Raw genomic sequence first — 16,708 nt, forward strand, 5'->3', positions numbered from 1 at the left:
ATGTAGATGTTCCAATGGTCTGCATCAGTGGCATGTAGGCTGTGTGGCAGCCAGGAGATGCTAATTGTTAATTAACCGTCAATTACTGTGAGACCGACAGTTATTTGCTTGACAATCACCATTTGAAATTTTGTGACTGCCACAGCCCTCGTCTCTGACATTTTATTTTTGCAGTATTTTCCTCTATCAGCCTATGCAAGACCACTAGCATATATTCTTTGGTTAGCAGTTAGCAGCATTTAATTCAAAGGTCGGTGATGGAGAATAACCCCCTTTGGATGACAATACTGGAGGAAACCCTAGTTACATCAGAATAACAGGCGGTTAACAGTAGATAGTAACAAGCTGTCTCTGTGTGTGTTTTAACTGCTTTGTCTGCTTGTCTGTGCTGCCCATGACCACTGAGTCAAGTGTCCTCCAGATGCCAAGTCTCGACACAAATGGCGCAAGCTTCCGAAGAATCGCCTTTTAAGTCAGAAGACTGAAGCGTTCCGGTTTCGGCTCGCTGCTCACTGCTGCAGGAATTGATTTGGTCCATTTCAGTGGTTGTGTGAGAAGCATGCGTTTTTCCCTTTCCATCTCCGTGGTTTCCTTCCAGTGTTTGAGCCTGTATAGCTCTGCACTCACTTTCTTTCAAGGCTCTGCTTTGGTACTTGGCTGCAGGTAAAGAGAAGGCAGAGCTGAGCCGCAGTATAGAGCGCACTGAAATGAGAATGTGAATACTTGCTAATCTCAGACTAAAGCCATCTCGCATGCCTGTGAGCCTTTTTTTATTTTCTGCTCACTGTAATGCCTGACTTCTCCTCCAGAGCCCAATATTATAGGTCTGGATCAGAATGAAGTATTTGAAGTGTATTGCCAAACATCTTATACCACAAACAACCCAGAGCCGATACAGCAGGTAGAGCTATCTGCCAATTTTGCCAAAGATATTATACCATCCCCAAAGGTCCTAAACTCATCACAATGAAGCAAACTTATTGCTCCAAATGGAAACGTATGCAAACTACATGTTGCGTCCATGTTTCTTGAAATGCATAATCAAGTTTCTTTATAACTTAGTCTATCAATTGCGTACAGTAGAATGTCCCCATGTGAGCTTGATGCGGCTGGCAGGTGTTAAGAAGTGTGTTTTGGTGGGTCATGTTTCGGAAGACGCATGACTCGACTTTCACCTCCCGAGCCCATTGGGGAATTGCAGCAATGAGACAAGATCAAAATTGGGGAGATAAAGGGGGTTAAAAATATATATATATATACGATGCCCATAGTGGCTGTCCCTAGAGACGAGGGCTCTGTTCGAATTTTCTGTCTTTGCCCAGAGGAGACGGGAGCAGAGGGATGAACAGAGGTTGTTACTGATTTAATTAAGACTGCTCTCTTTTATTAGCTGTCAAACTTGAGAGCCGAATTACCATGCATGAACATCACTTCAGTACTGCTTTTGAAAATTGCACTGTGTGACGCCGTGCCACTTGAGGCTGCTGTGTAAGCTAATCGGCATCCCCGTGACTACTGTCCCCGCCTTTGTGAACTTAACCTAAACTCTTAATGGACACTTAGTGTGTGTGGGGGGGGATATATATTTTTTTTCTTCCATGCAGTTTAGTACTCAACTGCTGTGCCATTCTATACTTTCTTTAGTGTGTCTATTTGGGTGTGTCTATTTGAGTTGTGGAGAATTGGAGATTGAGCACTATACTTGGATGGAAATGGAACTCTTGCATATCAAATCTCTAGTTCCAGAAGATAGAAAATGTAAATTTAATCAGTGACGTCTGCCTTTCCTCGGGTTCTGACTAAGACCCTCATGGACCTTTTTTAATATAAGGATTGTGAATAATTTAGCTGTCTGATTCAGAAGTTATATATGTGATTCATGTTAATACCAAAGTCAAGTGTTGCTCATCATTTGTGAGAGCTTCCTATTCTCTACAGGTGTGAGGAATTCCACATTCGTATTCAAAATAATGAGGTATGGAAACAGCAGCAGACCAAAGCAGAGGGGTCTTTAGGATTCAGAGGCAGCCAGACCTGAGCCAAATGCTGGCTTTATGCTTAAACAGTGGTCTTCTTTCAGATCATGATCGTTTTTGTAGGGATGAAAATCGGGCATTTTGAAAATATGTCTGAAATTCAATCTCTGAGAAGGAATGAGACGTACTGGGCCTGAGCATCAGGTTATCCAGGAGGGGATAAATCACCTGGCCTTTCTGGCCAAACCACATAGAGCCAGTCACCTAACCAGGCCTTGGACCCCCGCAAGGAGTCTGTGGAATGGTACAATTGCTGTAGCTAAAGTAATTAGGGAGTGTCTTAACTTTGTATTACGTTTAGAAATGGCCCAGCTTCTAATCATGAATAAAGGATGGTACTTTCACTGGATGGAAGAGCCAGTGCCTGAGCTTCACAGATGCAGCTTTGAGTTGATAGACCTGTTAAAATGTCCATTTTGGAGTGGTAGCTTTTACGATTCTGCTGGCCGTTAAAAACGCAATGGAGTAGAAATGCTAACCTTCTCACTAATTGTGATCAGATGACTAGATCTGTGGGCTCCTGAGCAGAATATTGAAACGTAAAGTGTTCATATGAGCAAAATCCCTCATGTATCATTGCCTAATTTCTATCAAGCCTAAAATTAACTGTACATTGACATATGTTCTGCTGTGTGGGACATGTATTCTTTGTACACTCTTCCTGCATTAGTCTTGAATAATTGAGGAGGAATGATTGTGAAAATGAGTTCATGGTAAAATCTTAAGCAATGGTTTGGCTGTTCAGTTTGTCAAATCAAAGTTGTCACATGATTCGTAAACAACAGGTGTAGTCTAACAGTGAAAATGCTTACAGGCCCTTCCCAACAATGCAGAGAAAAAAAGAAATGGTTGAAAAATACAAAATGAGTAACAATAGCTTTGCTATATACACGGGTACCAGTACAGAGTCGATGCGCAGGAGTACGAGGTAATTGAGGTAGAAAGTACATATAGGAAGGGATAAAGTGACTCGGCAACAGGATGGATAATAAGCAGCAGCATATGTGATGAGTCAAGAGTTAGTGTAAAAAGGGTCAATGCAGATAGTCCTGGTAACTATTGGTTAGCTACACTGAACAAAAATATAAATGCAACATGTAAAGTGTTGGTCCCATATTTCATGAGCTGAAATTAAAGATCCCAGAAAAAGCTTATTTCACTCTAATTTTTTGCACAAATTTGTTTACATCCCTGAGCATTTCTCTGTTGCTCATTTCTCCTTTGCCAAGATCCATCCACCTGACAGGTGTGGCATATCAAGAAACTGATTAAACAGCATGATCGTTACACAGGTGCACCTTGTGCTGGGACAAAAGGCTGTAGTTTTGTTACAAAACACAATGCTACAGATGTCTCAAGTTGAGGGAGCGTGCAATTGGCATGCTTACTGCAGAATTGTCCACCAGAGCTGTTGCCAGAGAATTGAATGTTAATTTCTCTACCATAAACTGCCTCCAATGTCGTTTTAGAGAATTTGGCAGTACGTCCAACCAGCCTCACAACCGCAGACCACGTGTATGGTGTCATGTGCGCGAGCGGTTTGCTGCCCCATGGTGGCGGTGGGGTTGTGGTATGGGAAGGCATAAGCTTCGGACAACAAACACAATTGCATCTCATGCCGTGACGAGATCCTGAGGCCCATTGTCATGTCATTTGTCCTCCGCATTTACCTCATGTTTCAGCATGATCAACTTTATGCGAAGGAGATGTTGTGCTGCATGGCAAATGGTGGTCACACCAGATACTGACTGGTTTTCTCATCCACGCCCCTACCTTTTTTTTAAGGTATTTGTATTCCCAATCATGTGAAATCCTTCTATTAGGGCCTAATGAATTTATTTCAATTGACCGACTTCCAAATATGAATGGTAACTCATTTCTTTTGCATGTTTACAATTTTTTTTGTGTGTGTTTTGCCCTTTTCCTCCCCAATTCCGTGGTATCCAATTAGTAGTTAGACTTGTCTCAGTGCTGCAACTCCTGTATCGACTCGAGAGGCGAAGGTCGAGAGCCGCGCGTCCTCCGACCTGGAAGCCAGCCGCAACAATGTGTCGGAGGAAACACGCTGACACGGACAACGCTGGGCAAATTGTGCACCGCCCCATGGGTCTCCCGATCACGGCCAGCTGTGACAGAGCCTGGACACAAACCAGGATCTCTAGTGGCACAGCTAGCACTGCGGTGCAGTGCCTGAGACCACTGCGCCACTCGGGAGGCCTTTCTTCAGTATATTTAACTAACTATTTAACAGTATTATAGCTTGGGGATAAAAGCTGTTCAGGGTCCTGTTGGTTCCAGACTTGGCGCATCGGTACCACTTGCCATGCGGTAGCTGATGGAACAGTCTATGACTTGGATGGCTGGAGTATTTAACAATTTGTAGGGCCTTCCTCTGTCAGCTCCTGGTATAGAGGTCCTGGATGGCAGGAAGCTTGGCCCCAGTGATGTACTGGGCAGTACGCACTACCCTCTGTAGCGCCTTGCAGTCAGATGCCAAGCAGTTGCCATAACAAGCGGTGATGCAGCCAGTCAAGATGCTCCCAATGGTGCAACTGTATAACTTTTTGAGGATCTGAGAGCCCATGCCAAATATTTTCCTTTTTCAGCCTATCTACATTCTACAATGTAGAAAATAGTACAAATAAATTAAAACCCTTGAATGTGTAGGCGTTCTAAAACTTTTGACTGGTTGTGGGTGTGTGTTTTTATTCATTAGCTTGTTGCACGGTACTTTTTTGATACTAGAACATGAAAAATGGTTTGGTACTAACATTTTTGTCACGTTCGGTACTTCTGTCAAATGTCTCACGGATCAAGTCTGTATCAGAGCAGCCAGTGTTCCGTGCCTGCTCCACACACTCATTGCAAGCCTTTACTGGGAGTCTGGGCTGCATCATGTTTAGCTCCACACTCAGGCTGCACAGAAGTTAACACATTTGAATTAGGAGACACTGCATGTTGAAACTGTTCATTACGGTTTGCAAAATAATTTCCATACAGGCTAGAATAACTTCATAATGCAAGAAGATACCGTTGGTTTCCAGCTTTTGTAGGCCAAGTTTCCTGGCTACCTTACAGCCGATACTAACACATTCACCACCCCAGTACTTTGTTTGTGATGTGAAATTTTTTTGCATTATGGTTATGATTTCGAAGCTGATTTCCATCAAAAACGTTTCTTTCATTTAATCGTTCACCCTCACGTCTCTCCCTCAGCCAAAGATTTATCGCCTCAGCGAACTGAGGGCTCCGACAGGCAGCACACCTCTTGGATCGTAAATGACGTCATTACTGGTTAAAGAGAGCTCGCACTTTTATAAAATAAGCTACTTTTAAGAAAATGTTGTTGATCAGTACAATTTAAACTCAGTGCCACATGGAAGGGGAACATATTGTTTGTCATCTGTAGCGCCATCTAAATCAAACTCAATAACTCAATGCTCCTATTGCATATGCATTCACCCGTATTGTGAATAGGCTTTTGGTTAAGCTAACAGGTTGCTTAGCTCTTGGGCATTGTTAGTCAAGTCTTATCATGAGAAAGTTGAGCTTCAATGTAATAGTCAAAGGAAAATAATTACCGTAGTCTAGATTGTATAACCGCTTTATGGGAGTAGTTCAAAGCTTAAAACTGTATTAAAGTTTCTTTCAACCAGCCTCAACATGGCAGTAATTAAACGCACTCGTCAGCCTCTTGGTAATAGTTTCCCTGGGAACCGTGTTTGATTTATTGTTCTCATTTGTGTTTTAGTATGTCATTTTATATTTCCTCCAAATGCCATGAATGATAATTATAGATGTTGAAAATCCAATTTTTATGCACAAAAGGTTGATTGCATGGTGGTTGTGACCAGAAGATGAATACCAAGGTGATTGGAGACGATACATTATGGTAAAATACAATTAAAAATTATAGTTAAATTAATCTAGCAAGTAAGCCTATGCACTAAGGATGATGCTGTGTAGAAATGTACTGTCAGTCAACCAGTGACTCAGTTCTCGGCCACTGTGTGGTTCATGTCGGAAGCCTGGTACCATATGCTCCGCGGGGAGACAGGATGCCATGGCCTGAGAGTGAGGAGGCTACCACACATCGCGCTGACAGCTCCCCGATGAGTCAAACATGTCCTGGGCCCTGGCCGAGGAACTGTTGTCGCTATAGTACGGAAGACTACAATGACTGCATATGCCATTGATGACGAGACATACATTTCTATGTGTTGACTCAATAGCACATTGAAGCCAAATTTAAGTTGTTTAAGATGGCGTCTCATGGATCAGTTTGAGCTACTCCAGGAAGTGACGTTGCAGGCTCGCTCAGTGCTGCCCTCATTGATGAACTCCAGTTGAAGGCCAACCGGGGTAGTGCAGGCTGCGATTAGTGACTAAATTAACTTCTTCTGTTTGCAATAAATAAAAATCAGTTCAAGGTCATCTGTTGTATTATAAACCAATTATTGGTACCATGATTGTCTAAGAAAGCATTTTTTATTTCAACTGATTGACCACTAAGATTGTCATTTTTCCATTCACCAATGAGGGATCTGGTTTTCAGCAAACAATGGCTGCAGTACCGTGGTCGCCCTTTAACTTTCGTGGCTTCATTGAGAGGGGGTAGTCATTTTCCCTTCGAAGACTGTCACAGTCACACCTCAGAGGTGTGTCCACTGTCTCTGTCCAGGCCTGTCTGTCCATCTCTGAGTCTGTGATGTTCTATGAAGCACAGAATTAGAGATGATGGGATTACACGTCACACGGTTTAGCATAGGCAGAGCGGGATTGTGGGAAGGGATCATAGGGCCGAGGTCAGGTGAGACAATATGGTGCATTCAGGAAGAACAGTCCCATGGCAGCTCTCGCTGATGGGCCCCATTTTAATGATCTCCTGTCTTCTCTCTGCAGTCTCCCAAAAAGCAGTTAGAAAGAAATGGTTCATTACTAAACTGATTTTTTTTTAAATGCAGATTTATCCATTTCGATGCAGATTGATCCATCACATGTATGATATTTACAATTCCCCTCCATGTCTCCAATAAAGCAACATGGATTAACTAAATCCACTTTGCTGTGGAGGTCCGGGCATGCACTCCAGGAGATTTATTTTGTAGAACGACTGTGACAAGGTCACTTCTGGTGACTTAAAAAAAAAAAAAAATGCATGAACATGTAATATGTTGACACCATCTGAAATATAGAACTGATGCGTGCCCCAGCAATGTAGGGAGATGATTAGGAGATAGCGGTGGCTGTGCACTCGTGGCTCTCCTTCATGCCACTGCTCGCTACAAATATACAGTACCAGTCAAACGTTTGGACACCCACTCATTCAAGGGTTTTTCTTTATTTTTCTATTTTCTACATTGACGAATAATTAGCGTAGACTTCAACACTATGAAATAACACACATGGAATCATGTCGTCGCCAAAAAAAGTGTTAAACAAATCAAAATATATTTTGGATTCTTCAAAGTAGCCACCCATTTCCTTGATGACAGCTTTGCACACTCTTGGCATTCACTAAACCAGTGTTATGAGGTAGTCACCTGGAATGCATTTTAATTAACAGGTGTGCCTTGGTAAAAGTTAATTTGTTGAATTTATTACCTCAACGCACTTAAAATAAAGTGGTGATCCTAACTGACCGGAAACAGGTAATTTTTACTAGGATTAAATGTCAGGAATTGTGAAAACGGAGTTTAAATGTGTTTGGCTAAGCTGTGTGTAAACTTCCGACTTCAACTGTATATGTGTGTGTATAATAAACTTTATTTAACTTTCGGTTTCTAGTCCAACTCTCTAACCACTAGGCTACCTGCCGCCCCTAAATACGTGTGTGTGTGTATATATTTTATTATATGTGGCGGCAACGATTTAGCAGCGGCGGCCTGCTTCTGCTCAATTAATTTAGGGGAAACATTGGAGTGCTCATGATCATCTTTATTCTAGTTTGCTCATAAGTACTGATCAGAGCATTTTGCTAGCATGTTATGTAGCTTAACAAGTAGATGTTGCTCTTCACTCGCGTGGTAGCCTGTCCAACTTCCGACTAACAGCCTGTGACTTGTCTGATTAATCAATCAATGTGATTTTGTTTCAGTGAATCTGTCTGTATATTTGGATAATGGAACTCTGGTTGGCCAAATAAGTGGAGGTGGTAGCTCATTTATTAGTTTAATCACTGATCAGAAACATTTAGCATGCAATAATGTAGACTGAATCAAGTGTATTATTTTGCTCTTGACTCGCGTCGGCCTATAGGCTATAGTAAGTAGCCGTATATAACCTTTCCATCATCAAGCTGTGGGGAGTGCGTCCTGTTCTGTATGTCTGGAATATTTGCATACTTCATAGTTTTTAAAGTATCCCTCGACAAAACGGGTCCCCGTGCTGCTGCCACTAGGGCTATGACGGTCATGGAATTTTGGATGACTGTAATTGGCCATCCAAATGACGGCAGTCCCCAAAATAAACATTAGAATAGCAAAAACGTGTGTGTGTGTGTGTGTGTGTGTGTGTAATTTACACATTTTCTCTTCACTGCATGTGCTGGAATTGAAATAAAATTAATAGAATGGGCATCCCCGTTCAAGTCAATGAACGCATAATGAGGGGACTGGCGGCCTTTGCGAGTGTACACATGGGAGCTATCCAGGAAGTAAAATATGTGCACTAATACAGTATTTCCAGATATGGGCAGTACGTCATTGCCCTCTCTCCCTCTCTGCTGTGTCACTGAGCCGTTGGGCCCGCCCTGCAACCTTATTGGATAATGCTGGGCATGCCTGGGCCAGCCTTCTTTCATTGTGCAACTTGTTCATGTGCATCTTGCTAGCTGTCACTCAAATGACGAGGGGCTGAAGCTCATTGGCTGGAACTCTTAATTACTAGGGGGCTAGCCCATGTGAGCCAAGCTTGCAGTCCCCAAAATGGCACCACACAGCTTCCAGACATTAGTCGCTTTCAAACTAGGTATTTTGTGGCTAATTGAGGTCAGACAGTAATTCTGCTCATAGATTAATAATGTATGAACTACACATTGACACATCCAGCCCAAAGCAAAAGGTTTAAAAAAATACTTATGTAGTCGCCGAAGTTCCAGAACACCTCTTTAACATTACTCATTCATTCATGTCATTACACAGCATACTATTCATTCATGCCTTTTAAATACAATCAAAACATTTATTTTGAAAATGAATTAGGAGAACAAAGGGAGCCTTGAGTAATTAAGCAATAAATAACTATATTTTCTGCCAAACCACCATTTGAATAATTAAACAAAAGCTCCTTGTTTTTAAATGCATGTTTTATTCTGAAATAACTACAAGCGTATGCCTGATTTAGGAAAACCTTTGGATCAATTAAGGGTCGTCTTTTGATAGTTTAGAAGGTCCAGCAAGGCACATTTGCAGGGCAGTCATAGGATGTATTTTATTAGGATGTATTGGCGTTAGCAGATGCCATTGAAATGATGGTCTTCTCTTTGATTCCGAGATGTGCGATCTGTCGTGGTCTCGTGGATCATCATTCTCTCGTGTGCACTCCAACCTATTCATATCGCAATTTCAAAAGTTTCAATCAGAAGATTTTTTTCATCATGGTCACATTTCTCTGGCCCAGACAAATTTTGAATCTTGGCACTGTTAGTTGCTGCGAGAAAGCAGTAGTAAAAGGTGTGAAAGACATGCAGGTCCTTTCTTAAAAAAAAAAGAAAATTACACAGCGCAGCAAGCCCAAAACCTGCCCTGCCCGAATCAATTCTCAGAATTTGAGGCATAGACCGCCGGGTTCCGACTGAGAATGAGAACTCTACTCCTTTTCAGAAATTACATCCAATATGACTGAAATTATTTTTGTTATCTCTTGTGGTGTCTTGTTGGTACTTAAAAGGATTTGCAGATTTCCTTGCCTCTTCCCCCACATGCATAACACTGTACAATTTGATTCACACCCCGCTCACTTTTATATGATGAGCTATGCTTTAACCATGTAGGCCTAAGGTGAACAGAGCACTGTGTCTTGCAGTCAGAAGAAAGCTGCTGACATTTAGGGTGACGTTCCACCTGGTGCTGTTATTCTTATCCCAGTTTCAGTATGTGTTAGGCCTAACTGATGACTGGTGTTTTGCATTGTCTCTCTGAACCATTTAAATGATTCTGAAAGACAGTTTGGAGATGAGGTGAACTTTACAGCCTCCACAAAGTTGTGCAGCTTGCCCAAACATGCCCATTAATCCCAATGAAAAACATGCTGAAGCCTATTATATCCCAATGCACTGCAGTGCTGAAAATGGATTTTCTAAGACTTCAATTGGTTACATGTGGGCCCCAGTATTGATTTTAATCTCCACTTCAACCAAGGTGTACAAGGTGTACTATGAACCTTCTCCAACCCGCATTAGCTCGTATTTTAACCCCGGAGAGCCTTTTTTCCCCCCATTGCGTTGTCTTTACCTCTCAATGACTCTCTGTGATTGGTATAGACCGTTAAGTAAGTTAGCCCTGATTTGTCAGAGTACCTACAGTTGAAGTCAGCAGTTTACATACACCTTAGCCAAATACATTTAAACTCATTTTTTTCACAATTCCTGAAATTTATTCCAAGTAAAAATTCCCTGTCTTCGGTCAGTTAGGACCACCACTTTTATTTTAAGAATGTGAAATGTCAGAATAATAGTAGAGTGATTTATTTCAGTTTTATTTCTTCACATTCCCAGTGGGTCAGACATTTGCATACACTCAATTTGTATTTGGTAGCATTGCCTTTCAATTTTTTAAACTTGGGTCAAACATTTTGGGTAGCCTTCCACAAGCTTCCCGCAATAAGTTGGGTGAATTTTGGCCCATTCCTCCTGACAGAGCTGGTGTAACTGAGTCAGGTTTGTGGGCCTCCTTGCTCGCACACACATTGTCAGTTCTGCCCACACATTTTCTATGGGATTGAGGTCAGGGCTTTGTGATGGCCACTCCAATACCTTGTCTTTGTTGCAAAATGGATTAAGGACAACAATCTTGGAAGTATGCTTGGTGTCATTGTCCATATGGAAGACCCATTTGCGACCAAGTTTTAACTTCCTGACTGATGTCTTGTGATGTTGCTTCAATATATCCACATAATTTCCATACATACAAAAAAAATTAAGTTAATTTTAGGTTTAGTAACCCCTTTGCTAATTCCTCATTACCCCTCCACCCTTTCGTACATTCTCAATCTATATCAGAATAAAACTACACAAGATGTGTCATTATATCCCCAAAAAAGCCAGATTATTTAAATTTTGTTACCTCTAGAATACATTCCCCTGGCATTTGGCCTAGATTCTTCAACTCAAAATATGTTTTCCTGTGCCAATTTTAGCCAATTTCTCATCCTAAGGAATCCGTGATATTTGATCCCTGGCCTCTATTGAACAGTTGGGTAAGACGTGATCTCATATGTGTTCCTTCAACTAGAAACTGTAATCTCTGAGCCGCTCTCGATCGAACCGAAGCTATACACCGATATGTGACTTTTCCGCTCCTGCTACTCTCAAAAGGATTTGTTGTTGCTCTTTTGAAAAAGATGCAAAAGCTTGTTTAGCGGAATTTCCTTCGAGTACAGCAGGTTTCAGTATCACCATACACTCATTCTTCCAATGTCCGATGCTCCCTGTTTTAGATGTGAGATTATCTCCTTACGCTTTGTTCTGTTGCTACGTTTCTTTGTCTTACCTTGGCCATTGAAACCACTATTAGTGACTTTCACTGTGGCTGTATTAACCCCTCGCACGTCTTGCGAAGTGAGCGGATTTATATTCCACTCAAACATCTTGCTCTATTTTATCCTCATCCCCCCACAATTGTCGTTTTGATCGCAGGTTTCAAACCTGCCATCAAAAGCCAAAGTACAAATTCTATCAATGTACTCACACACCCAGTCTTTTTGTCGCTAAGTACCTCAATTAATTCCCCATATTCGAGCCGAAGTGGTAGAATGCTTGTGCGCTTATTTCAGCTACTCCATTGCTTTATTAAAATCCTCTAGCTCTGCTTGGAGAATCGGGGCCGTCTGACGCCATATGAATAGTTATTATTTCCAAACTGTGTCTAGGGTGTTTTAGATTTCTTCACTCCCGTCTATAATACACACCTTCTATTAACTATTTTCCAAGGTAGCGCTACCCACTTCCACGGATAATAATTAATTGGTCACGGTACTTAACACCTTGTATTAGATAGACCTTGTATTCCATACAATAGCGTCTGCAAATGTATTACTGGAGAATACGGATTACTTAATGTCTTATTCCAGTATTGTGCCTCAAATATCACTGTTTTTGATACCCCACATTACCAAAATTATTCACACTTGTCTTCCTGTTTCCACATAATCTGTCATGGTTCTCTACCCAACAGGGCATCTAACCAACCTCTCTTTATTGCTACTGCTAATACTCCTAACTCGGTGTTTGAATATCTTATTTTTCCTTTGTTTTTGTTTTACTCACTAGCTTCTAGAACTCTCGTCTTACAAAAACTCACTGCAGCTGGGACTTTTGTCCTTTCTACAGATCTGAGGGGAAGGTCCCTAGTGGGGGTATATCCTAATACGGAACCTGCCCTACACCGTATTGTCACTCCTGGATCTCGCAGAGGAAAACCTCCACTCGGGGCCTATCCTTATGAAACCTATGCTACTCCTGATTTTTACCTAGATCCCGCAGTGGAAAACCTTCATTCGGGACCTGTCCTTATAGAACCTACCCTGCACCAGATATTTATGACTTGTCATTACACAATAGGCCTAGCGAATAAACTCAGGCTCTCTAGGTCCGTATCCTATAATTGTTCAGCCTACGATTCTCATCTCCCCAAGATGTCAAAATCAGTGGAAACAGGTGTAGGAACTGTGCCTTCCTTGTTTGTTGCCAGCTCCACTGATCTGGACTCTCTGGTTTGACTACAAATCGTGGTGAACCCTGCTTGCAGCGCCAAGTGTTTTGGTTCTAATTCTCAGAGTAAAAACGTCTACGGACGTTATGAAAGCTTAAACAATTTTATTCTTCCAAGAGGATCAATACAGCTGCATCAGACAAAACATGTTTCCACCGCAACAAGTATATATATACTCTTATTAGGTACTCCTCCTTCTCTCCAATCCTTACATCTATTATGGTTCGACAGGAAGACGAAGTAATAGAGTAATAAACCCTCATTTCTCCCTTAACCTGTTTCGACGAGCAATCCCATATCCGGGAGCGTAATTATAGCCTCGCTCATTACCATAACGCAACGTTAACTATTCATGAAAATCGCAAATGAAATGAAATAAATATATTGGCTCACAAGCTTAGCCTTTTGTTAACAACACTGTCATCTCAGATTTTCAAAAAATGCTTTTCAACCATAGCTACACAAGCATAAGAGTATTGATAGCTAGCATAGCATTAAGCCTAGCATTCAGCAGGCAACATTTTCACAAAAACAAGAAAAGCATTCAAATAAAATAATTTACCTTAGAAGAACTTCGGATGTTTTCAATGAGGAGACTCTCAGTTAGATAGCAGTCAGATAGAAATCGCTCCGTTTTGTTCATCACGTTTGGCTAAATTCAGTCATTACAACGCAAACTTTTTTTCAAATTTACTCCGTAATATCAACAGAAACATGGCAAACGTTGTTTCGAATCAATCCTCAAGGTGTTTTTCACATATCTTTCGATGATAAATCATTCGGGGCAGTTGACTTTCTCTTCTGAACTAAATGGAAACGTGCATGCACCTGGAGATTACGCAATAGTTTCGACGGAGGACACCGAGCGGACACCTGGTAAATGTAGTCTCTTATGGTCAATTTTCCAATGATATGCCTACAAATACGTCACAATGCTGCAAACACCTTGGGGAAACGACAGAAAGTGTAGGCTCATTCCTTGCGCATTCACAGCCATATAAGGAGACATTGGAACACAGCGCCTCCAAAATCTGGCTCACTTTCTGTATGAAATTTAATCTTGGTTTCGCCTGTAACATTATTTCTGGGGCACTCACAGACAATATCTTTGCAGTTTTGGAAACGTCGGAGTGTTTTCTTTCCAAAGCTGTCAATTATATGCATAGTCGAGCATCTTTTCATGACAAAATATCTTGTTTAAAACGGGAACGTTTTTCATCCAAAAATGAAATACTGCCCCCAGAGGTTCAAGAGGTTAAGGGGATCTGACCTGACCTCAACCCCCTCATTTGCCTAATCCAAAGATGTCCAACCATATCCCTACAGCAATCCTGTGACTTCCTCCCGTCCACCCAGCATATTCCAAAGACATCTGGCCCCCTACAGATAACCATTCACTTCTGACGTAAAAACCAGTCTCTAGTAAAGCAATATACCAAATTTAACCCAGAATCCAACACTTCCAGACAAAGTTCCCCATCCAAGCAAAAAATGTGTTATCAAGACTAAATGTATTATCAAGGCCTTCTCCTTTCGTGTCGGATTCTGACAAATAGAGCACAGTGAGTCACTTTGAGAAGGCACAGTGGCTGTCTAAAATTATATATTTTTCTCAATAGAATCCTCATGATCATTGAGTAGAAGAGGAAGCTAGCTAGTGTGTGGCAGCAGTCAGTCAGTCAGACTGTGTAGGAGTGAATGTAAAGGACAGAGAATGAAACAGACTCCCTATGAGGCTTGCTTCGCACACACTGTCCCTTGAGCCCCAGCTTCGTCTGGCTTGTTACCGTATCCGAAGAGTCGGGAGATTGACAGCCCAGAGGTACTAACACGGCTGTGTTTTTCCATCCACCTTCTTTTGTTTCAGGTTATCAGTAGCCAAGAGGTTCACATGCCAAGAGAGAGAGGACGAAGAGGAAACGAAGAGCGGACACACTCAGGGCGATGAGTCTGGAGCACACAGCATATACTCTTAAAGGTGAGGGACTTTTCATACGCGATTCTCTCTATAATCCTGCTTTCGTTCTCTCCCCGTTTCTCACTCTCTCCCCCTCTTGCTTGCTCTCTCTACCTCCTCACAGACACACACACACACACACAAAGTATGCTTTCCATTCATTACTCCCTGTCCTTGGTTTTTCTATCTTTCTGTATGAAATATGCACAAAATCACTCCAATTATACGGCTAAAATACACATTAATTTCCCTTCTGCACATTGTGGTGTTACTGTTTTGTGAATTGCTTTTAAGTTAAGTTTAGTGTGGCACACTGTGAACCTCCTGCTGTTTGGATGTTCTCCTTTGGTTTCCACAGGGAAGAATGCTTTTCACTCATAGGTTTGAAATAGAACCGGTTTAAACCGGTATATTTATTCATACAAGAGGATTATGTAATGGTTTTCTGTTTACTTAATGTAAATGAGACCGAAGAGCCACTTCTTTTGTAAATGTTTGGTCTTTCGTTGTTGCGTTAGTACAGTAGCTCCAGCCTCATTATAATGGTGGAGAATGAAAGTCAGCCACCCAGGTTACACCAAGTCAAGAGCCCTCAGTGGCACGTAATGACTTGGGTTATTATTCTCTCTCCCATACGTGACGTCCTAGGAAGAAAAAAAATGTATTCTTTTTTTTTTCTTTTTCCATGGGCTCAGTTATATGAACCGTAGCCATCTCTTCCTCCGTTAAATTATTCAAGCTTCGCCCAAACAACACTGAACACGGCCATGTAGAGCACACCATTGCCCAGTCCAGGTGCTTGTTAATAATAGAGCACTACCCTCACCTCAGTGGAAACATTTGTTCATTTGGGTTTTTGCAAACGACCCTCACTAGGCTCGATTTAGATGTAGCTGCTTTTTCATTAGACCAATTCAGGTGACTAGTGCTGAGCAATTAGTGCTTTTTGAGGTCTGTTTGGTATTTTTTATTTTTTTAAATATGGTTTTCGATGTTGATTTAAAGAAAAATATATATATATGTAAAATGCACTATGCATTATGTGGGTTGAATGTTGTAAAACAGAATAAAAATGTACAAGTCCCATTAATGTCGTTGACTGCCCATTACTGCTTTAACACTTAGCCATAATTTATTAACATTATTTTAATAAGATATTTCAGGTGTGTATATTATGTTTTGTTTTGTTCCAAGTCATCTCATCTCTATATGGCTGCTGCCTTGACTGTCTGACAAATCACTATTTTAGTTGTTCTTCAAAGTAAATAAGGCATACTGTTCTGACTGCTGAATACCAACTATTAATCACTTAGATCACGTATTTTCAGGTGGAGATGCATCTGCTCTCCCTCTCTGTGTTTGCTCCACACAGACCAGACAAGTAGGCGCGCAATGGTTTATGGTGATTATAGTTAATTACCACATTTTCTGCGCTATAGTATGTAGCATATTGGCCTGTTGGAAACTACAACTCCCAACTACATCGCACAGTTTGAGCTTGATCAAATTCATCTTTAGAGAAACTGCGCATTGAGCTGACGAGAAAAAAACGGAACAAAATGGAATTCAAATAATTGAACCGATGTTTTTGGTCAATTAGCTGTTTAAAAACCGAAAGATTGCTGAAATGTCGGTTAATCGCTTAGCACTACTGAGTACACAAGCTGTGTGCCTTCATCTTGCCCCTAAAACCACCCAATTATTGCCTCGGCACCAACAGCTGCTCTAATTGGTCGCTATATTGGGTTGAGGCAAAATGGCGGTACAATTAATTAATTCAACTT

The 16,708-nt window shown here is 41.4% G+C and overlaps 1 protein-coding gene across 1 annotated transcript in view; it reads left to right on the plus strand.

The window, feature by feature from the left end:
- Window positions 1–16,708, plus strand: part of LOC135512408 (tight junction-associated protein 1-like) — a 131,664-nt gene that overhangs the window by 50,553 nt on the left and 64,403 nt on the right. Inside the window, exon 2 of the mRNA XM_064934413.1 lies at window positions 14,835–14,945. The gene's annotated coding sequence lies outside the window, so the exon portion shown is untranslated. The remainder of the gene's footprint in view (window positions 1–14,834; window positions 14,946–16,708) is intronic.

Source organism: Oncorhynchus masou, chromosome 24, assembly GCF_036934945.1.
Source record: "Oncorhynchus masou masou isolate Uvic2021 chromosome 24, UVic_Omas_1.1, whole genome shotgun sequence".
Taxonomy (NCBI): domain Eukaryota; kingdom Metazoa; phylum Chordata; class Actinopteri; order Salmoniformes; family Salmonidae; genus Oncorhynchus; species Oncorhynchus masou.